General features: G+C 40.9%; 1 protein-coding gene and 1 long non-coding RNA gene across 6 annotated transcripts in view; one reads left to right on the forward strand and one right to left on the reverse strand.

Annotated features, from left to right (window-relative positions):
- The window catches only part of LOC308071967, a 68,771-nt gene extending 59,052 nt beyond the window's left edge, over positions 1-9,719 (reverse strand). The window contains exon 1 of the long non-coding RNA XR_013931399.1: positions 7,825-9,719. This is a non-coding gene — a long non-coding RNA (uncharacterized lncRNA). The remainder of the gene's footprint in view (positions 1-7,824) is intronic.
- Positions 1-24,543, forward strand: part of RASGRP3 (RAS guanyl releasing protein 3) — a 61,929-nt gene that overhangs the window by 4,279 nt on the left and 33,107 nt on the right. For 2 of the 5 annotated variants that reach the window (XM_080408180.1, XM_080408184.1), the window contains exons 1-2: positions 9,896-10,022; positions 14,160-14,239. The exons of 1 other annotated variant lie outside the window; for it this stretch is intronic. The gene's annotated coding sequence lies outside the window, so the exon portion shown is untranslated. Of the gene's footprint in view, positions 1-9,886; positions 10,023-14,159; positions 14,240-17,547; positions 17,646-24,543 lie in introns of those variants that run through there. 2 more of the 5 variants (XM_080408182.1, XM_080408181.1) reach the window with 2 other exon arrangements.

Below are 24,543 nucleotides of genomic sequence, written 5' to 3' on the forward strand. Positions count from 1 at the left end.
TATGTGCTGAATAACATCCTGACTGGTGCAAATGTTTATACAGGTGCTTAAATTTAAGCATATGAGTAGTCCTATTGATTTAAAGCAAAATTACTTCAACAGGCTGATAAAATTTAAAGCCAGGCAGAGTCATTAGATCATTTAGTCTGACTTCAAACACAGCATGCTAATTTTACCATTCCTCTTGTCTGAAACCCAAAAGCTTGCCTGCTTACAATGGAACCTACAGATATAGTATGTTCAAGATAAGATTAAGGGGAAGATCATTATGCTCTACATGCATGAGTAGTGACCCACTACAGTGAGAACTGTTCAGCATGACACAAATCCCTTAGCTCAAACAGGAATTAAATGTTGCACAGGCTTTGTACCAGCTTACTACACAAGGGTGAAGGTCAATGTGTGTATGGAAGATGGGACTGTTTCTCCCAGAAGTCTATATGCTATCAGAAAAAGCCATTAACTTTGGTTGCTTTCCTACTCTTCCAGTGGACAGAGAAAGCAGTAAAAGCTGCTTTATAAGTCAAACTTCATGCCAAAGTGCAGCTATAGTTTTTGCCTTCATTTCTCTCATTTCCCAAAGACCATGTGCAAATTGTGGTACAAAATAAGGAGCCACCATTCACAAGCAGGTAAGACATAGAGGTGTTAACCAAATGGAGACATACAACAAAAATGAAATTGTCAGATCCCTTATCATCACTTGAACACTCATAGGCAGTTTAAAAAGACTTATTATTTGAAGAAGAGACAAAAGTGGGAGGCTTGACCTGGGGCCTTCCTTTCAAGGATCAGTAACAGTGAGTTTATAATATATGAATACTCAACAGCAGAACAGTCCTGTGGAAGGATACAACACACGGTCATAACAAACAAAGGGGGGGGGGGGGACACACACAAGAAAGACTGTCTTGAAGTACAAGTCCACCTTGCCCACAATTCATACTCTATTCCCAGGATTCAAAGATCCTTTGACTACAAAGGATGTCCCACATTGCAACAGAACAGAGGAGTTGGAACATAGAGCTTCCAGGGCTTCTTTGAAAACACAGCTAGGGAAAATGGGATGGCCTGTGCTTTATGCAACTAAGAGCCTAAAAACACTTAAGCTGATATATGTCCCAAGTGACTGTATTCACAGAACACCCGGAACAAAGTGAAACTCCACTATATGACATAGTACTACCAATGCTTGTTCATAGCAAAATTTAATCAAAAACACAATAGGACACACCAGCTAAAGACTCCTCCAAGGAGCCTGCAAGTTCCGTAACTATGCAGACATCTTCATGTCTTGGGTTAGCACAGAAAAGACATGTTGGCTTTTAGAAGTATTCTCATCTTTATCTTCTTCCTATTGCCAATGAATTTCACGGTTGGCAATCTCCTTGTTACTTAGCACAGTACTTCCATGGAAGCCGAAAGGTACACTACGGGAAGGAGAAACCTGTCCCAGCTCTTGACAGCAGGGGAAAATGGCAATCACACTACCATGTTTCAGACCTCAGCTCTTCTGTAAACTCATTTCAGCCATTTACTCCCATTTCTGTGGTGGGTATCATCTCAGACCACTTTATTGCAATGGTCCCCAAACAGACTGTGTGGACACAAAAAACTGCACAATGCAAAATATAGCCCTGCTGTAACAGTTCTATAATGCAGGACCATACACCTCCAGGAATATGAAAATGTGAATTGGCCAGTCTTTTGCCAGTATTGCAAAGAAGTGATGCCACTCACTCTATGTCAAGCACAAATGTAGTAAACAACCAAAGCAGTTCTGCTGTCATACAAAGCACTGCGGGTAGTATGCTCTGTCAACATGATTCAACCATATGCACAATAACGTGTGTGTATGTGTGTGTGTGTTAATGTTCTGTCAAGCTTAACAGGTCTGATGTTGTCCCACTAATTAATGCATGATAGTTTACATTTTAAAGCTTAGGTCACTTTAGTTAGAGAGAACAAAAATTAATGTGTACCAACATCTCTGTGATAGCTCAGCATTCTTAGGAACCTTTATATCCTAACATAGTTTATATCAGCTGGCTTATTACTAAAGGGAAAAGGAAAACTGAAATAGCATTCAATCTCAATTGAACTATAAAGTATTCTTCATAATTTCAGAAATGGGAAGAGGCAAGTGAGGGGAGTAGACTAATGCTGAATTCTTCCAAGCTGCCTGACCTTCCTCCTAGTCATGGCTAGGCTCTTCCTTCTCTCTTTAAACAAGAAACCTCCATACTGCCTTCATGTAATGCTGTGGTTTTATACTGCAACACAGCCTATATGGAATTGTGGACAGAGCACATAATTCTATGCTATTCATTTGCATCTATTAGAGTCGGAGGGTGAATAACTGTCTTAAGCAATAATTCAAAGGAGAAATAATAGAAAAAAGCAGGGTAGTGTCCTCATACCATTGAGAGACTGAAACTGGAACAGCAGCAACAGAGAAAGGCCCAGACTCACACAAGTATAATAAATCCAGTATATACTGAGACCTTGGCCCTAAGGGGCTCTGGCATACAAAAATACAAGGTGTTGTGACTATAATAAGCAAATCTCCTCACAACTAATGAGCATAGAAGCAATACCGTCTCTCTTGTCTTTGCACTGGATACTTCATAGAGCACAGAAGGCACAGATGGATCTGAAGTCACTCATCTCACAGTAAGTCTGGAAGCACGAACCCCAAGATGTTTGCATGCAGCAGATCTTAAGACTGGCTGCTGGATAACATACATACATACAGAAACACAGTCTTCAAGATCTGTTCCTGAAATGAGCATATCCATCCTGTGGAATATAACTATTCAATTTAACTGTGGTAATAAGACAGTGAAGAGCTTTTCTTGCTTTATTGGGTTTTTTTAAACAATGAATATATTGTCTTTGCTACAGGACAGGTCCTTATCACCTGCTTTGACTGCATGGCACAATTTCACTCTGTCCCCTAGCAAAGGCAATGACACTACCCTTTAGCATTCATGGTGCAGAACAACTTACACTTGTAAGTCCATCTCTGTACTTCAAGGATTCTAAGAGAAAATTTCTCTTTGTTTCTAATGGGAACAAATTCTATTTCAATAACTAACAATGTGAGAAATACAGACACATTCACCCATCAGTTGCTTTGGTGAGCTATTTCATGAATTCCTGCTGCTTTTGTAAAAATGGAAGTCACAGTACCGAATGAGAAGCATCGTGGATAAACTAGGAAGTAGCACGCAATCTCATCATCAAACAACTAAGAATCTATTAAACAAGAAAAAGTTGCTGAAAGCACTGAGAAACTTGAAACCAAAACGCCTCTTGGTCACTTGCTGCTTTTCCAAACATAAGGAATTCCTCATCCCAGTCTACCCAAGAACCTTGACTGAACACCAAGAGATGCTTTTGATGCAACTGAATGTTTGAAGACAATACACTGGATAAAAGATAAATTTATTGGCTCACCCACACATCACCTAAAACAATTAAATAACACTGAGACACTTAATGTTGCTTTTAAAAGAACTTCCTTTCCACCACAGTTTCTTCACTGCAACAGCCAGTTAGTGTTCAATTTATGCTGTAGGCTTTCAACAAGGTGTTTCCACTTACAAACATGCCCTACAACAAGACAAACACAGAAACAAAATTATGGCATCTCTCTGTGAACCAAGTAAAATGAACTTGAAATGAAAAACATTGTAGTCTTACAATAATAGCAACAATTTTAATAATTAGAGTTTCTTACATATGTTGATATAAGGAAGGAACCAGAAACTGCCATCTTTCTCTGTAAATACTGTGGGGTTTGGGAGTGAGGGAATAAGGGAAGAAGAGAGTTGGTTTTGTGGATTTGGTTTTTTGTTTGAGTAGGTTTGAGGTTTTCATTCACCCCATTAGTCATTATCATCTCCTTTCTAAATCTGAGGACCAAAGGTACAGAAAAATTAGGACTAGCCCCTATTTTTCATGCCAGATTCATAACACCTAAAATCTAGTATCTCCATATACTCCTTCAGAGAAAATATTACATGAGTTAAGGTACAATCACCATTAACTTACAGCTGTGAGTACACAGCACTTCCACAAATCAGAGCACAGGTTCTAAGCTGGACATTCAAGAGGAAAGAAGAAAAAGGACAGGCGAGCCACTTGCATATGAGTGAAAAGGCCGCCATCTGGTCTTTCTATTACCACCAGTCTTATACAAGTCACCCTTACTGTCAGACTTCAGCCTTCCACCTCCCACCTCTGCCTCCTGGATCCTCTTTCCTTTACTCTTACATGTCTGTGCTTTGCAGTTGGATAGATAATTGTAGGTCTCTTCCAACTGAAATTTCTATTCTATTTCTCTCCTATCTACCTCTTCCGCATCTTAGTACCTTCACTGCACTAGACTTCCCTCCTCCAAACTCCAGTAACCCCTTCTTCATATTCCCCTCTATTCCATGCATACTGCTTCTGGGTTTTCCACTACACAGACCAAGTGCTTAGGAGAAAACTGAGAGCCATCCACAAGTGATGGGAAGATGGCTAGCAGGACAGGTAGCAGCCCCTGTGGAACATAGCATGAGAAGCACTGAGGGCATGGACCATTGGCAGAGTGGCTTAATCCCCTGAGAATTCAGCAGCACAGTAATAAACACCCAAATCTCTATTGAGCAAGTGAAAACATCAGTCAGAAGCTTTCAACTGGACATAATGTTTACTGTATTTTATGTAACAAAATAGTCCCCCACTCCATGCCATGATGCAACTGATCTGTCAAAAGGCAGGTCTGTATTTCAGAGCCAGAAGTGTTACTGTTTTTCAGTGCCATACTTGGAGGAAATGTTTATCAGAGTGCAATAATTTTCCACCTCCATTGTTTCTGAGAATGGAATTATCAGACATTTTAGTTTAATTCACAAACTCCAAATTTCAGGCAGGTACATACCATATCAAATTTCAGTTGAAATTACCATATTCTCATATACTTAAAATCACTCAAAAGCATTTTTTTTCCGATGAAAAGCAACCAGCAAATTTAACTCTAGACATTGCTACGGGCTCCACCTATGACACATTATTACTGATGCAAAGAAAGGACTGATATCAAGGGTCATACCGAAGGATGACCTAATTTGAGGATGCCTTATCCTCTCAGCTCTTGCTTTCTTAGCCGTAACATGATTATTGAGTGTACCCTTGAGTATGAAAGAGGACATACATAGTGCATTTGTGGTAGTCCTGTGCCCCCTAGAGCATTATATTTAAGAACCTGGAATTGACTTAGATTGCTAGAGGTATAACATAGCCTATAGATGTGTAAACTGATTAAATGTAAGGTTGAGAGACTTATATACAGTATTTTCAGCAAAATTTCCTCTCCATTATGTCCTTCAGATGCCCTTTAGCTGGCAACTTAGTGTAAGAGCTGTTGGTCTATTTATAGCAGACTTTTTAATCACACTTAGGTATTTATAAAACATCCTGTCTAGTGAAGGCTTCCATGGTCTGCTTTCATTCACTTCTACTGATAGTGAAGGCTATATAATATCTGAGGCAGTGAGGTAGACCAGCAAACCAGGCACTGTTTATTAGTTATGGATTCCACATATTCTAAAAGGCTACAGTCAAATCATAGTGCAACCATTTAGGAAACAAATGCAGTAACACAGACTTGCAGTTAGTGTACCCTGACATTTATGTCCATCGAGAGTCTTCCCTCCTGTTATATAAACTCCAGAAGAACACGTTAACAAAAAAAAGACATTTCCAGACAGCCCACAATACAGCCGTCCATGATCACCATGTTCAGAAAATAACTCTATATTCCACAATTTTGCACAGTATCAAAGCACAGATGCTGAGATTAGCTCTCTATCACCAATCAATTATAAATGAATGCACCTACGGTTAATTATATGACACATAAGCAAGACAGCCAATTACATCTAAAAAGATAAGAGAAACAACAGTTAAAAAAAGCCATGAAATAAAGCCTCTCCTATAGTAAGGAGAGGCTCTGGATCCATTTATGCAGCATCAATAAAAACAAACAACTTCCTGATCTCAAACTAAACCAAAAGGGGTAACTAATCCATTCTTTAATTCTTTGCAACTTTTCTGAAAGCTATCTGTCCTATTTAACATTAAAATTTTAACTTTACGTGCACCTATCCCTATCACAATTCAGTGCTAACTGTACTCATTTTTTGTTGTTCCTGTTCAGTATTTCTCATAGCATGTCTGAGAAATCTATGTTCATTTCTTAGTTTCTGAGGCATCAGTATCTACAGGATAAAATGTACCCTTTTCAATCCAGTTTTGAGTTGTTTTCTCAACAGAAAGAAAAGTAACATACTGTTGTGTAACAAAGAGCAAAGCTTTTGTCACACAGAAGATGCCATCTGATAGATATAAGAACACATTATATTCAATGCATCTGCATCAGCCAGCTTCTTTTTTTGCTATGTTATTTCTTCAAAAAAGGAAAGAACAGAAAAAAAGGAAACACTCCACAAAAATTTTGAGACTTATTTTCAGGAGTTATACCCAAATTATTTCTATGTTTTGTTTCATAATGACAAATCTGTCTGTCTAGCACAAGGAGCTGATAAAACTTTTTCCTGCATAAACCGCCATCAGAGTTTATGGCAATTTTACTGACCCATAAAAAATCATTTATTTGCCTGTTCATTTCAGAAAGTACAAAGGCTCCTTTTCTTTTTAGGGAGTGCATCCCAAGTTGTTTGTGGAATATTGCCATTCAGTCATTATCATCAAATTATGTTCCTATGTGCAGCATGACTACCAAGTAAAAACAGGCAGCTATTCAGTGCAGAGCGGTAACTGTTCTGTGTGCTATTTCAAATGGTGCAAGTACCAGCATTTCATCAATGGTATTAAAGAGTCTTGATAAATGTAAAAGAGTACGATTGACATTGCATAATCAGAGAAATGGACAAACTACTATTAACGGCATTTGTGGACTGGTAGACTACTATGGAACACATTTCAATCATGTTTTCTTCAGTATCAGCAGGGAGTAATTTTGTAAGAAAGTCTATAAAGAAATTTAGTATTAAAGCTGCATATAAGGTTCTGTTACTCTTGATCTCAAATGAAAGTACCTTTTAGGGGAAACAAAATGGCATTTTTCAAATTTGGTTGCGGCCCATGCCCTAAAGTACGGTGGGTGCTTTCTCCTTTCTCTAAGCAAGGCCTGGTATTTTACACCCAGCTCTGTGAACAGCCATCTACGGTCTGCAGGAGCTCCCGCCTCAGTTCTGCACAGGCAGCTCTCAGTCCCTCTTTGAAATTATCACCCCGCCAAGTGTCCTAAACTTAAACGAGCTCATTCCTCGTGGCCTTATTTCTCATTTTTAAACTCATAGTTTTTACAGTCTCCTCAGGAGATCATTAAAAAGCCCCTGAGGAGGTTTTCCTACGATCTCCTTAGGAGATTGTAAAAAAGCCTCTGAGGAGGTTTTCTTACAATCTCCTCAGATCATAAAAAAGCCTCTGAGGAGGTTTTCCTCCTCAGCAGCTCGGAAGGCCCCAGTGTTACAGAGCCCCATGCACTGGGCCACTCGCCTTAGAGGCCTGATGTAAGTTCCCAAGACAGCTTGGGGAGGCCGCCTCAGTGCAACCTCCCAGAATCGCCAAGAGGCACAACTTGTAGACACGCTCCCATGCCTGATGCGCAATGGGACAAAATGGTGCTGCTGCACATCTGCAGCAAACATTTGCTGTTTACCTAGCCGTTAACCTACTACTCCACAAGCATTCCTCCTCCCGTTGCCCATCCCTCATTTCCCAATGCAGAGCTGGGGCCTGGCATCATACCGCACTCAGGCGTTTCAAGCACGAATTCACATCTCCGGCCTCCGAGGTGAGGGGTCCGAGGAGGCTGCAGCGGGAACCTGAGACCGCTGGGGGTTGCTGTGGGGCCTCCCCGCAGCTCCTCTCGGGCTCTGCGCCGGCACCGTGTGCCCCCTTCGCACTGAGTGTGCTTCTGCCCTTTGAAATGTCCGGCCGAAAGGGCGAATCTCCTCAGAGGAGCCGCCGCTGAGGGCGCCGCGGTGGCCCCTGAGAGGGTCCTAACGGCCGGCGGGGCGCGGCGCCCGCGCTGCCTCGCGGCCGGCGAAGGGCGGGAAGCTGCCGCGCCGGGACCATGGTCCCCGGGGCATGGCGGGAATGACCCTCCTCAACCGTAAACCGACGGGATTTTTCGGCTCATGCTTCCTTCTGGGTTGTTCGTTGTTTACCTGCGTTACCAGGGTGTGGGCGCGGAGGCAGACGAGGCCAAACAAGGCACCAAACCCTCCCCGTCGCCAGGGGAAGGGCGGACGAGCGACCGCGGCGCTGGTGGGAAGCCCCTCACCGGGGCTCCGGACGCGGGTCTCCGGGGAGCCTTCACCCCTCGGGCTGTCGGCGAGGTCCGCTAGCGAGCTGGGAACGCCCCTGCCTGGCCGGGCTGTGAGAGTCCATGCAACGTGGGAGAGTTTTGCTATGAAAAGCTGTCGAGATGCTGAGGAAAGGAGAGACCCACAAAGGCATGGGTAATGAGCACGAGGCGCCTTCCCCGCTGCTGGTGGCTGCAGGGTTTCATAACCATGTGCTGCTTTATATAATTTGCGGAGCTGGGTAAGGTCAAAGGAAGCAACCTGAGTTACCCTCTCTTGCAGCAGCCCTTGTCTTCAGTGGTTTGCAGGCTTGCATTGATTTCTGATTTATGTGCCAGCTAGACGTGCTATTATCACTTAATTTTAACAACAGGCACCTATCCGGCTCCAATCTGTGATGCAAATCCCTTACATTTCTTCAAATCTCTGCTGCTTGTTGGTGCAGGTTGTATTTCAGAAAATGTCCCTTTATAATCCAATGACACCGTGCAACCTTGCAAAATGTGTATTGCTTACCCAACAGTAACCATGACCACATTCTATAGTGAGGTATGGCCATTGCCTGTGTCCTGGCAGTCTTTCCAAATTAAAGCACCACTGCAGTTTCGGTACAGTGTATCCTACAAGTGGGATGGGAATTAAGCATTTCAGAAAATGGTGGTTTGCATCTCACCCTCAAAATCCCATTGCCATTATGCCTTTGTCCTTAAGTACCTAAATAATTTCAAATAGGTGACCAAGCTAATGGGAACTAGGCACAATGTTTCAGTTGAATTTCAGTAATTATGGCTACATATTACCCTGGAAAATTCCATCGGAATCGGTTTGTTTCTTGACTTCAGTGTTTCTCTTTCATTTGTTTTACGTCTGGGAACATGAGGATAAGGATGCTTTTGTTTTCCATTTTGCTCTCTCTGTTTAGACTGATAGTCCCCACCTCAGAAGGGCTATCACAGTCTGACTAGACAATGTTTGGCACAATGCAACCCCATCATCCATGCTGTAAGGGTGCTAGATACCACAATTGAAATTATCTCCAGTATTAATAAGGCACTCATTGCTCTACTATTCAAACACAAAAGGTAGTGATGTTGCCACTTAAGTGCAACTAATCCCCAAGGGCAGGATTGCTTACATTTTGTGTGGTTTGTGGAGGGTCCTGGTCTTAAAGATGCTATGAATACCACAGCATTTTAAATTGTCTGGTTCCTGATGGTATAAATTCCTAAATTTAAACACAAAAAATTGTGAAGTCAGAAACAAACCTGAAGTGATTAACAGGGATGTGTTTAACTTTCCGGTTTTGCTGCCCCTACTGTTGAATAAGGCTTATCTGCTATTCGGTGTTAGTCATTTAAAAAAAAAAAAAAAAAGTTATGGAGCACATAGTGCCACGTTCCAGTCAAATGCTTTAGCAAAGGCTGCTGTTATGAAAAGGATTTTCTAATAAGGGGAATAATGATCTTCAGATTCTGACCTCCTGGCACGGCAGTGAGATTTATCAGGAGGGGCATGTGACTAGTTAAGACACACAGCCCCAGCTTGAAGGAAACAGCTGCTCATTTCATGCTTTAGCACTTGGCAGCTGGACAAGGAAGGGTGATGTTTGTGTTGAATACCTCTGCAGAACCAAGTACAGTAAGTGATTTTCCCTGTTTTTGTTTTTTTTTTCTTCTTAAACTGCCACTGCTTTCCTATTTTCATCCTAGACCTTTTGTAAAAACACTTCAGTGTGAGATGTATTTTTGTCACTTCATTGATAAGCAGTCATTCATGCTCAGAATGTCTATATTTTTCTGACCTGTGATTAACAATAGCGTTGTTTTTGCTCTTGCGGAAACAAGACAGGTACAGTGTTTTGTCCTCATGATAGCCAGGGAAGGAAAATGGTGCTTATTTACTCAGACGATGGAGTGAAGAGGTTGTTTACGATGGACGTATTTTCCTCTCTCTGTAGAGCTAGTCAATAGGTAATGACGCATCTTGACTATAGAGCAATTTTAGTATTCCTTACTTATGTAAGGAATTGGCAGTTACCCCCTCAAAACAGTGGGATCAATCTGAAGAAAGTTGCTTGTGACTGGTTACTTTTTGGGGGTGAATGCAGAGGTTTTTTGGAAAGAAAAACGTAGAAGCAGAGAAATACAGGAAGACAGTGAAGATGCACTGATTAAGATATAATTGAGTTATTCTGGATAATAATGCATAATTAGATTGTGAAGATTGAAAAAATCTTCCCTAAAAACAGGGAGTAAGTCTCCTAAGTATCTCCAGGTTTTTAATTCAATTTTTTTAATGTTATTTCTTCATGAATGATTTCCCCGTCTGATAATTTTTGACTGTTATGATGTGAAATTTAGCTTTAAAACACAAGAATTGGAGTATAGGGTATATATATACAGGAACTTTTGATCAATCATTTACATAGAGATGCATTACTTTTTTTGGAGGAAGACTTAGCAGGAATGGGGACAAATGAATAGGTGATGGAGCTTGATACGTGATGAGACTGAGGGATGCCAGGTGTGATGGGGTAGGTTAAAGAGGGGCAGAGGCAGAGACAAGTGGGATCCTGTTGAGGAAGTTGTACATCAAGTCAAAAAAGCCTGTATTTCAGAACAGAATCGAGGGTAAACACTGCCAGGTCTAGTGAATCATGCAGTCCTTCCTTTAAAGATGGTGAGAATAATCCTTATTCAAAGACTTCTCGCATCAGAAAGAGAAACTATTTCTCCCTGAAGACTTTTATTTTTCTTTTAAACCATAGTTTATGGCTTTGCCCGTTAACTGGAAATTTTATAGGAAAATGTTGATCAGTTTCAATTGTTCACAAATCCAGAAATCTGCCTGGCTTCCTGCCTATTCATGTCTCCGAGGGTAGACTGCCTTTGAACCAAGAGCTGAAGTACTATCAGGCTGCGGTTACACTGCAGCCCTCCCATGCAGATGGCACATGATGCCATGAATGGGGCAAGCCTACAGGGAGGGTCCTGAGGTGCCTGGATTTGTGCTTAGGAGCCCCTAATCCCCCAGGAACCTTGGCTGCAATGGGGCCCCTCAGTTCTGTCCAGGTCTTCATCCTGTGTGGTGCAGGGAGAATAAATGGTCCACTGTCGCTTTTTTGTTCTGATCCCACAACAACTTTCTTTTACTGGAGAACTGTAGGAATTCTGCATTTTGGGTAAGACTGTGCCACAGTGTGCTTGTTTCCAGACATTGTATTTTATATTTGTGATTAATATTGTCTGTTAAGCAAACTGCCCAGTCAGATGAAAAGGACTGTTGAAGGACCATGCTTTGAACCTAAGTTAAACCCCAAATCCACCAGAAAATAGATAGGAGCTCAAACCATTCCTGCTGTGCCGCCTTCTTCCCTATCTATGGCACAACTGCTGTGCCAGGGTTGGTGCAGAAGACTGATATAAAGCCATATGGTTCTGCATCAGCTGGATTATGAGCCAGCTATACTTGCCTCTGGAGCAACTGATTTTAGTCTCAGGCATCCCCAGGAATTAAGTATAAAAGGGAACTAGTGATGATTGCATAGTAAACATTAGATAGCAGTGCTTGCCATCAGGTAATAATGTATGAAAATATGTCACAGTGGTCACTGAATTGTCTCAAAGAAATGTGGTAAGACAGCTCAGTTTTGTTTCTCTATACTATTAATTATTAAGGTCATTTACAGTAAAGGAGAATAACTCACCTGGATCTGCACAATTTAAGGTAAACGCCTCTACTTTATTTACAGCTTCCAGCTGTCATTACTGTATCTTATTCTGAATTAAATTCAAGACTCATGACTAGACTTTTAAATCCTCTGTCCACAAAATAAAGAAAACTTGATCAACATTACAAGATTCTCAAGGGTGCAGTTATTTCAACCCGGTTTGGTAGGGCTACTTGCTTTGAGAAACGAGTGAGTGTTGCAGTCTTCAGGCTCTCCTCACTTTACATGGCGTTTCTGATGAATGCCGACTGCAACTTCTGTTACTGCAGCAGCAGTCATGGAACACCACTGGGCATACACTGATTTTGCACTTGAGCAGAAGACACAAACTCTGTACCACCAGTCTTATTTTATAATACCCTGACCTCACAAAAACACTTGCTCAGTTTTTTTAATATATCCCCCCATCCCCCCCCCCCATCCCACCATTATGCTCATGTAAGTGAAAGCAGGTCTGCATAGGCATGAAAGTACGTTAATTAAATGTCAGCATGCTTTGTTTGGGGGAAGTGCTCAGCCCTTGCATTTCCCATCAATGCATCTTCAGAAAGTCCAATACCTAACAGAAATTGTTCATCCTGGAATTTTTTTTATTATGTAATAGAGGAGATTTGGTAACAGCGTGACCATTGCTGTCTCTGCAGAAGCTCAGTACACACTCACATCACTGAGAGCCTTGTAAGGTTCCTGTTAGATCCTTTTCCTTTACTCTGAGGAAGTGATCAGGGGGCAGCCTTCCAGTTCTCTGAATGGGCATATTTCTGCTCTATAGCAAAATACCTAGCTGAAGAGTAACGGCAGTTTTGCCAGCCTCTCTCCTTAGTTGAAAATGCCATTATACAGATGAACCACTCCCAGGATGTTCCTGAATAAAGAGAGGAAACTACTTTTAAAAATACTGAAGGGGTACTTGTGTGGGTTTCTTTTTTCCCAAGCTGTCTGGGCCTGGCCACAGAACATTTGTACAGGTATTCTAAACAACTTGCACAAAATGTTTTCTGTTAACGTATTTGTTGTATAATCACTTTTCACCACTCGGTTTGCTAGACACATTTTCATGTTGGACCTTTCTTTAAAGTCAGGAGTGGCAGAGTCTTATACATGAGTATTTGAATAAAAATGCTGAGACAAATTCTCAAGTCTTCTGATTTTTGCTGTTCATTGCTTTTCTCTACGTTTTTTCTATTCAATGTGAATAGCCAATGCAGTAGTACTTTTTCATTAATAGGTTTGGTTATTGCTATAACGTATCTACAAACCAGCTGTCTACCATATTAGAGGCACTGGAACAGGGGGTAATTTTTCTCTTCTAATGAAGGTAAAAGAGTATTAGCTAAAAGCACTGGCAATATCGACAAAACAAACGTGGTAAGTCCAGCAGATACAAAGATTAATTCTGCAAATGCATAAGTATTTGCTGAGCTGAACTCATGAGTGGTCCCTTCAGAAAGCTCAGCTTGCCTCTAAGTGCGTATGGGGTCAGGATCAAAGTGTGGGCATGTGGAAATACCCACACTGATGTTTACAGCTCAGCAGAAAATACAATTACCCCTGAGAATTACTTTGGTTGTTTTGGTGGCCATCTGCTGTCTCACTTCTCTGAATTAACTGCTCCCCTTGCTGCAGTGTCGTCTGACCACATTCAAATAGGTGAAATGGTTTGACTCTCTACACTGTACTGTCCCACCTGTGATGTATGCATATTCCCTTTACTAATGATCTGGAGTTTCTCAAGCAACATCTCAAGAACCTGCCAGGCATAATAATCTGTGCCATATTAGTGAAACCTGAGCTATTCTTGATCAGATACTTTATATATTTAGTTCCTGCAAACAGAATATGACTGTATCATTTTAACACAAATTTAATACTAGTGATTCAGCAGTATATCTGCTTTGGACTACCACAAAAGTCATACCAAGCTTAATATACTGGTAGCTAATATATATTGATATTATGTTATGTATATCATTACCTCTCCATATACAACTCCTTCCACTGCTATTTAAAACTACCTCTCTTTTCAACCCCTACTATGGAAACAGATGTTCCACTTGGAGTAGCGGTGGGCTTTTGCGAGAGAATCTCGAGTGCATGAAGTGTGTGCAGCAACAGGATCTCTGGGGTGAATAAGGATTTTCCATTCCTTTTGAAGTATATTTTGCTCCCCATGCCTGAAACGGGTTGATGATTTTCAATGCAGGAATCAGTCTTAGAGGCTAGTGTTTAAGTCAGTCGTTACATGGTCAAATAGATTGAATGTGACTGACTCTGAGTATATTTACATGCTTGCTAAACATGTTGATGAGGCTGCTTTTGACACATGACCCAAGGTTGCATATATTCTTTGTGTTGATGCTATATTCTTGTTCGTGTTTTTTAAAATATATAACATTCCTCTAGCTTAAACTCTGGTCTCACCAAACTGAATTTCCTTAATCTGAAATAGCATTATTACAGGTAGGCTTCCATTCATAACGAGTCCATCCAATCCGTAATCGTGGTGCTAGTTCATATGGCATGCATTGGTAAGTCCTGTTTGTTTTGCAGTGACCCAGCGTTTGAACACAGAGCTTGTTTGGAAATTTCTGGTGTTGCTAGTGGGAAGTAAAAAAAAAAACAGTTTATGCAAATACGTAGCTGATTACTGGTGGGGCAAATTACATCAGAACATCTTTGCTAAACTAGGGCTTAAGTCAACTTACTGTTTGGATATATAGTGATTTTTTTTTCATCCAAATCAGAATAGCCATGACATTCCAGCCTTATCACACTTTTCATTAAATAGCTTCCTCAAAAGACTAATAATAATCTCCTCTGCTACAGTTGTCTTGCCTACTTTAGCTTGCTTACTCATACTCTGTTTTACCGAATTCATGAATACATACTTCCTGGAACAGCTGCCACCCTTCCTAAAACTCTTGGTTTCCAGGCCCTGCCCTAATGACTGTCTGTATATTTTTATCTTAAGTAGGCATTGGGGCAGGAACTAGAATTCACTTTTTTCTCCCCTCTTCTTCAGTGAGTGCTCCTGCTCTTAAATTATACAGTCATGCTGTTGCTTGCTTTCTTCCTGCACCCCAAAGAAACTTCATTATTTCATTTAATATAGAATTTCATTAATGTTTTGGGGCTAGAAAATCTACTCTGTAGTCTCAGCCAAGACAGCAGGAGTTTTACAACCCTTCCACTAATGAGAAGAATTGATCCTGTATCTCTCACAGCTTTAAGGAGTGTTCAGAAGCCTTGGATAAAGAGCTTGGGCATCACGGCTGCACTGTTCTAGTATGGGAGTGATGTGCTAGTTGTGAATAGAGGATTTTTAAAACAGGCAAGGCAGAGGAATTTCTAGTGTACAGATCCCAAAAGGATTTAGCAATGACGTAAGCAGAAAGTTTCTAGGTGGTGCTGACTCTGATAGGCTTCTGTTGGGCATTCGGGGACTTCAATATTGAGAACGCAGAAAGAGGTTGAAAGCTCTAGGCAGTCACCTTCTGGGGTGAGGAGGTGAGAAGTGAGAGACTAGGCTGAGAATCACACCCCTGGAGTCAAGCACTGGAAGTGAAAGGAGCCAGGCTGTGGCCTTTAATCCTTCTGTTGGATCTAGTTCTCAGCTCACATTGCGGAACCGAAATAAGAGAGGTGGTTCTCAGGTTAATATATACTTAAGTAAAGGCTCTTTTGCAATTTGCTTCATGTTTGTGTTTCAAAATCTGCTCCTTCTGGAATTCTTTCACTGACTTAACTATATTGATTCAGAAATTGGTGTAAACTCTGATTTGGGCATGGTTATCTGGTATACCAGTGCTTATAGACTGCAATAGCAGTCAGTCTTTCAGTGCTGAATACTGGGGGAGGGAAAACAAGTCTCTAAGCCTCTGTCTCAGCTTCCAGATCACCATCTTCCTAACACCTCCTGACCTTTAATTTTCTCCCCTTACTTGACCATTTTTTTCACTTCATATTAGCTTTACCATGTAGCCACAGGATTATTCATTTTTTTAATCATTATTGGAGTTAAGCAGAGCCTTCAAGAAATTCTGATAAGCTCCTTACATTTGATAAATACATGCTAAGGAGTAAATAGTTATGAGTTTCCTCTATAAATACAGAGCAAACAGGCTTGGATGAATTTAATGAGTATCTTCCAGGTTACTCATGAAGGTGACAGGTATTTGGGATGGCCTGAACTAGCCACTGCAAAACGTTATGCTACCAATTAACTGAAGACATTTTATCTCCACATCCAGAAAGCTACTTGGTGGAGTATATATAACAGTAAGCCACTGCTCTTTTTGCTTTTCAAATAATGGTGAATCTTTGTCATAACATCCCCACAAAGTACGCATTTTAGGGTTTTCTGTAATCTTACTCTTTGAGGCAGAAAATACAGGTTGTACTACAAATACATGAGCTTTAGAGAATTACAGTATAGTATCTTAAGACATGGGCATTGCAAACTTAATGAGTTTTGGTAAGGTGTGTTTCTCTGAAGTCCTATTGTAGCAATGTGTTCTGTGGTTGCGGAAGTGGGATATTTGTGTGGCTGCAATCCTGTGTTACATATTCTTTCATACAATAAATATTTAACTACCAAAATAATATTAGCAAACTAAAGATCAGAGTTACTTGTTTAATGTATTACTTATTAAGACAGGAGCTGTGAGATGCTTTTCCTCTCTTTTTCTTTGAGATAGATTTTTTTTTTACACTGCTCCTTCCCCTTTTTCTGTCTTGCTGTTCTGTATATATTTATATATAGCACCTTCTTCAGATGAGCTTCTATTTGTGTTTCAAATCTTTTGATGAGAAATTTCTGTGTTGCCATTACTCTCTTTTTGAAGAAGGCATTTAGCTTGTTGGCTGCAAACTGTCTTATTGTTAGGAAGGTACGTGGTTATTAATAAAACTCACTCGGTTCCAACAGCTTGGATATAGTAATCAACTTGGTGACGTTGTTCTTGCATCCTGGACTCTGTAGACTTCTTGTATCATAAACAGTGTTAGAGGTTTGCTCTGTGTCTTCATACAGTCATATTGACACATGTTTCTTAGACTGCTTAGTAAGGAAACAAGGTTTAGTCAGCTGGCTGGCAGTTGCTTTGTTAGCTCGGAAAAAAAGTACCATATCTAGTCAGCCATGCTAGAAGGAGCAAATAATCTCTTCCCTGCTCTTCTCTGTTGGAGTCTCACTATTTTAGAAATCTCTGAACTGACTTAAGAAATGCTGTATGCCTGTGTTTAAAATACTGTCTTTGCATCATTAAGAAATACGAAGCTGCCGTTGTTTCACCCATCTTCCCAGGGGAAACTCATAGAAAATAACTAGATGTAAGGAACTGCTTATGTATTTTGATAGCCAACACCTGCTGACAGAATTTCACAACAAAAGATGCTGGATCTCTCCTGACCTTTGGGCTGTGTTTTTACCAGCTTTTGTGCATGTCTGCTTGCCTGGGAGTTGTGAGTCATCAATGACTTTTGCAGATGCAAAACCATAGCACCGCACAAGGCAGACATCCCTGATTCATGTGAGTATGCAGCAGACATCAATCTTCATGAGTTCCTAGGGTCACACAGCAGGTCTGTGTACTGGCATGTGTGTCTGTCAGTGTTTTCTAGTGTACCATTTTAAATTGCATTCTCTCTTTAAAGAGTGACTGCTCACAAATGAATGGGAAGTTGCCACCAAGGAGTGAGAAGGGTTACTGACCATTAGCAACTGGTCCATTCTGTCTCCTTATCTGGGGCCTATTAGCACATCTGTGGTGAAATAGCAGTTGTATGTGAACCATTTTCTACATTCATCAAAGGGAAAGCAAAGGTTGATTCCATTAGAAATGCACTGTAACAGCCAAATGAGCTAAAAGAGCCAAAGTTGTGTCCTGCCCCCCTGTCCTTTTAACTCTGTCTTGCTCCATCTCAGACATCCAGCTTCCCATTACTTAAGTCTCTGAAAGCCTCTTCCTGCCTTTATTGTTTTGCCAGTTGCTGCCTTCAATTTACTGCACTGATAAGTACTTCCCAGGCTGTAAATATGTGGCCAAGATATTTCTGAAGCTGACCCCTGTTTTGATTGTAGTCACAGGAGGAAAGGTCAGCGGCAAAACTGCTCTCCCTACACGGGGAGGCAACTCCTCACACTGGGATAGGTACAGGTTGTGCATTCATGGGGAGAAATGTGAGGTAATGTATGGGATAACAGGGCCAAAGAAGAAAAAGTAAACATGCACGTAAACTCCACTTTTTACAAGGTGATATCAGTGCTTTTATTAGATGCAGTAACTGCATCTAATAACTGTAGTTATTGTAGTTATCTAGTAGCTGCAGTTGTTCTTCAGCTTGGGGAATTCCAGAAGCCAGAAAGAGTGAGAAATCAGATACGGCCATCAATGTTGGAAATTACAGCAGGTAGGTAGGAAGTGTTGAAGTCTTCCTTCACTGGTATCTGTACGGCAGAGATGAAAAAGGGAAGAAGGGATGTGATTTGATGTCTTGCTTTTTGGGACACTTAGCTATGATCTCTACTTTTTAGGTGACCAGCACAAGCCTGTAAGGCTTGACATGCTTGAGAAGCTCCATACGTGTCTGTAATTCCTGTGGCATCATTATAATGTGTGGCTCAGATGTTGGCAATGTGGCTGTCTGCCAGCATGGGCATAGAAAGTATCATGCCATAAGCAGTTAGTCTGCAGTGGGAAATAACTGGAAATAACAGAATTATGTGGAGTGAAAAAGCTTCTTCCAAGGGACAATCAATTTGGAAACCATGGGTTTGTCAGGCAAGAACTTTGATACCAAACTTACTGAATTTTAATATAAGGTAGAGGCTTAAAATTGACTGAAAAGTGGTGTGAAACTGAAAGCAGTGCTGACTTAAAACTGTCATAACTCTTAGGAGATTTAACAGCTTCAAAAAAGACACTACCCAGGGACTATGCTACTATAGAAGAATTTTGGCTTAGTTAAAAAGATGACAAAATGAGCTTTGCGGGGGGGAATGTAGATCTCCAAGCGGAACGTATCAGAAGGTCTAGGTAAGTAGGGCCTAGGATTTCTTAGTAATCTAATTAATAAATAAGTGTGATTTTTCTAGCTTGACTTTAAGAGCTGGCAAAGGTAAATAATAATAAAATGTGAAAATATTTTGCAACAGTTATATGATAATAAATATACTGGATCTTTGTCTTTCAGAACTGAAGAGTTGATTATTTCACCATACATTTTTTAAAATAACTAAAAAAATGTTATTGCTTGGGCTAGTGCAGTCTCATTAAAGGCATGTAACAGTGTAACCAGTGAAGAATATATGCTGATAAGGTGGTTTTTTTCCCCTGACATGACCTATCTGAATAGATTTACAAAGCAGACTTATGAAAGACTGTGAAGAGCTGTACGCAAGTCTGTGAATAGCAGAGGTAATTGCCAAGTTCCTCTGAAGGCTTACAGGCAATAGTATAACCTGTAGAAAGTATTCACAGTGCATTGATTTGGTTTCTGAAAAAAAGATTATGTGAACTCTTATTGCTGTTAGCTGTCCTCTCCTGACGGGCTGTACTTTGGTGTTGGAGATCTCTAATGTTCTGAAGGGCAAAGGTCCTCAGAAGAGCTGCGTCCCCAGGCGTCATACATGTTAACCAAATATCTGACATTTGTAATTGTATTTTTGCTTTACTGGGAATAGCAAAACAATTTTTGTGTCAAATCTGCTGACAAGTGTGGCTGAAAGTTTTCCTCTTGTTGAAGACAAAGTATTCCTTTAGCTCATCCTTTTAACCTGATGCATTCTGGGCAATTGTACTACCTTGATGCACAGCAAGTGGAAGTACGATATCCTCATAGTACCTGGAATAACTCAAGGATGTATGTTCAGATTTTACTGTCATTACTGCATTTAAATTACCCTGTAATGAGTTACATTTATAGAGGCAAATGCCAAATTGGTAAATTGAGGAAACAAATACAGAAGTGGATGGGACAAAGCTGAAATATGGTTGATAACCAGTTCCATAAAATGCTAGAATTGCAACTGAGAATGAAACGTTTGTTGTTTTTACAAATCCAGTTATCAAGCTATCCATTATTTTAGGGGGGTTATAAGTGAGGTAAGCTGGGGTTTTTTTCTATTGTCTCAGAAATCATCTTCATTATATATTACAGAAAGAGATAAGAATGCTGAACAAAATGCTGTCTAAGCAGCTCAAGCCTTAATCAAGTGACTTTCTGATTACTGAAAGTATTTGGTCGTGTGACTGTCCGTTAGCATTCCTCATGATTTCTGTAAGCTTCTCTTTTCATGTTAGGTCAGCATGTATTGTACCTCATATGCTAATTTATGAACTTCTACAGGGCATTATGTGGCTCTGAGCTAATAGTTTGGTAGCGAATATGAGCAGATCTGTATATCCACTTGGTTTCTTACCTGTGGTCCTGTTCATTTAACCTCTGTTCCTATAAAAGGACAAATGTCTACGTCCCGAGACCATTTATAATACCCTTCTATGTTAATTGGGTGACCTGTGATGACCTGAAAGTAAATATTTAGCTCAGTGATCTCTCAAAATTAAGCATAATGAAATACATTTTGAGAATATATATCTTGCATACTTTTGTGCTACGGCAACAAGGGCTCATCCCTTAGACTACATGGGATGTAAGTGGCAAGGTTTTGGCAGCAGGGGAGCTGCAGGCACGGCCTCTGTAGAAGGCCAGGGGCTGCCCTGTGTCAGATGCAGCCACTTCCAGCTGTCTTTGCAAGGGAGCCATCACAGGCTGCAGCTGAGCCCATCAGCTGAGTTAGTGGCACATCTGTGAAAACAAATTTAAGAAAAGGCAGAAAACGCCAAGGAGGGGGAAGGAAAATGAAGAGAGCAAGGGAATGGAGAGGAGGAGGGAAGAACAGAGGGAATAACAAGGTCAGAGAACAAGGAGGTGCTCCGTGACAGAGCAGGTACTTCCCTGAAAGGACTGTGGCCCGTAGAAGACCTATGCTGGAGCATAGGACAAGAGTGAGAAGGAAGGAGCAGCAGAGAGAAACTGCTGTGTACTGATCTTGACCTCCTGCACTGCTCATTTTCTCACCAAAGGGACTGGATGCAACCTGCAGCAATATAACAAGGGGGAAGGAGAGGTGTCTGGAGTGAAGCTAAGCGTGGGTAAGTGGGAGGAAAGATGTTCTGATATTTGTCCTTTTTGTTTCCTAATACCCAAATCAGTAATTAAATATTTATGTTAATTGCCAATAAGATAAGCTTTACAGAGATTACACTGGTTTGGGGTACATGAATGACATGGAGCTGGTGAAACTTTATCCCATGGAGACTGTAGAGCTGGGGAGCCACTAATATCCTATGCAGTGTCTGTTGCTAACGCGAGGTTTGGCTTTAGCCATACACCAGCAGTGTACACATAACCACTAACCACCCCTGTGTTCTCTCCCTTTTTCAGCCATGGGTGTCCCACTCTGTTTAGTGTCTTTTGAAGTTCCTCTTTTATCCAGAAAAGAGAGTGAATCGAAGTAATAGGGTGCCAACAGATACTGTGGTTTATTGTGTTACTGCTGTCTAAGGGTGTGTAGCAAAGGTGAATGAGTACTGGTGAGTCACATCAGATGAGCCCAGGACTCTCAAATTATATTTTCATTCCTCTCCTGCCCCCAGCAAGGCTTGTATCTTGCATTCATGGAGCAGTGCCACAGTTTCTCCCTTGTTCTGTGTCTTTGCTCTGCATGACAAGTGCCATCAGTAAGCCTGATGTGCCATCCTGCAGCCAGCTGCATGTGATGGTTGAGATCATGGACTGGGACAGAAGCAGTGGCATTAGGCTGCCTGACAAACCTGCACCATTGCCTTTTCCTGCCTAGCACAGCTTCAGTACGTGTCAGATGCTGGAGAAACCTGATCATGTATGTCACTTGCTCAGAGTTTTCTAGAAATGGATTTGTGTGTACTATAATAAATAAACTGGTACTGACCACCTACATGAAATATTTAACTGCTTAGAGAGAAAAAAGTCTCGGGAACCATGCATTAGCGAACCTGAGACCTGTGTTGACTTGAGCCCAAAGAGATGCCTTGATTGCACCTGTGTAGGAAAAGATGCAGCCGTTATGTGTGTCCCAGCCGGGATTGTTGTTATGGTGATTATATTAATACATGTGGAGACTAATCACAAGGAAGGGCTTCATTGCAAGAGCCTCCACTACGTCTACAGGACAAAGGAAAAAGGTGTGTCAAGGGAACTTATCCTTAAACCTTCTCATGAGATTCTATTTCTTCTAAGCTTCTTTTTCTGCACACTGTTATTCTATTTCCCTGTTTGGCTGCTCACATTTAGCACTCTTTCTGCAGCAGCCAGGTGGAAGCAGTTTAATGTAAGCATTCAGTGATGTGTTGTGTAGGCTTGGAGGGGGGGAGACAAGGGGAGGTCTGGCTTACTTAAGCCCCCAAGAATGTCCTAATCTTGTAAAGGATATGAGTCTCCTGTGTGCAGGCCTCTGGAAAGTTTATGGATAAACTAAGATCCGTAGAGGTGCCTGTGTGTCAAAGTTGAACTGTTTGCATGTGGCTTTATTTATTGTCCCTAAGTAGAAGGAAAATAGCCCACTTTTAATTAATGGGGAAAATGCTACACGTACGTTTACTTTGGCTTGACTAAAAAACTGTTTAAATTTCATTTAGCTAAATAAATATTACTGTATGTCAAATTTAAGCCTATTCTAAGCCTGACTTATAGGTTTAGCTTGCACCTGTAACCAATATAACTTGCTTGAAATCCATGTGAAAGTGGTGACCACACAGGGGTTTGTGTTGGCTTGACATTTTAGTATTAGTTAAATTGCCGTAGCTTGTAGGTGTGGACCTCCCCTTAGTAGCCTCCAGCAGTGAAAGTGATGTCTTTGGGTTTTACTAACGACAGTAGCCAACATTTAAAACTTGGCTGCATGCTGACCACTCTGTTCACACCATTTGGCGCTTTTGCTTAAGACCATAAGTTTGCTGGCAGGGTACCCTGTTTCTTTTCAAAACTAATGTGTTACACCTGACCACATCTGTCTCAAGAGCTCACAGCCTGCACACTTGTTTTAAATACATCTGTCAAGACAAATTGTCCACAATAGTGCAATCTCAAGACTTCCAAAATGCAATTACATTGCACAAGAGTACCAAGGAAAGCCACCTGCTCAAAGTAACTGCCTGTGTGTGTGGGGCGGTCAGGCTGACAGCGAGACCTGGAAGGGACTGTATGTTTTGTAGTCAGTCCATCACAAACTTCTTGCCTCTGGGCACATCACTACAGATGTTTCTGCTTCCTCCCAGGTGGGAAGTGTGCATCCCATAATGGTACCATTTCATGAAATAAAGCATTACATGCCTGATAGAATGACTTGGTTAGTTGTATCTATTACCTAAATGAAGGGGGTCCTTTAGACAAAGCTGTAGGCTTTGAAGGAGTGCTGAGGTCCGTACTGATCAAATTCCTACTGCTGTAGCCTTCACCAATCCCTGACTATCACCAGGAAATCCCTTCCCAGCACGTGGCAGAATTTTTATAATCATTATAAGGCAAAAATTTATTTATTTAGTTTCATTATACTATGCAATCACTTACTAACTGTGTGATGTCATTGAGTGAACTCTGTTTTTCTTATCCAGCTTTCCTGAATTCTCCTGAAACAGCTGGACGGCAATGAGATTTTTAGGTTGGAAAGCAACTGGGGGCAGAGTTTCTCAAGGTTATCTTTATTTGGAAGTGTAACTGTACCTTTGGCAATCATTTTTTTAATAGGAACCACTTATTTCATATAGAAAAGCTTTGCTATGATTTTATTTTCTTTTTGTGCTTCTCTTGCATTGAAACATTGACTATCAGAATATAATTTATTTATGTAGATTAAACTGATAGTTGTATTTTACTCCTCCATCTCTAGAGTTGGTGGTGTGGTTGGATACCATTGTGGCATGATCTAGAAAAGATATTTATTGTTCCAGTAGAACAGCAGTGCTTAATCACACAAATAATGATGTAATGGTGGTAGTTGGCATCTGCAGTTCAATAATGTGATCCCAGGTTTTGGCTCTGCTGTGGATATGTGGCTTAGCCCCAGTCAGCCAGTTCTTCCTCCAGTTGAAACGTTTTATTCTTTTAGAAACGTTATGAGAATAAAACCCTTTAGTGGCCACATAGGCTGTTTGGGAGCATGTTACAGTAACATCAGGGTCTAGGTATCCACTAGTCAAGTAGTTGTCATATAATTTTTTAAAAATTCCTGCAATTTTCCACAGAGCATTACTTGTTAGTTACTATATAGCTGCCTTTGAGCTGTTGCCAACAGCAGACACAGATGATGCTTTTCTATGCAGTATGCTACAAAGGACGGTAATACTAACAAAAAACTGAAAAGCCAGATCAAATCTTTTCCCTTGTACA

This window comes from Falco punctatus (assembly GCF_963210335.1).
Source record: "Falco punctatus genome assembly, chromosome: 12".
Taxonomy (NCBI): Eukaryota; Metazoa; Chordata; class Aves; order Falconiformes; family Falconidae; genus Falco; species Falco punctatus.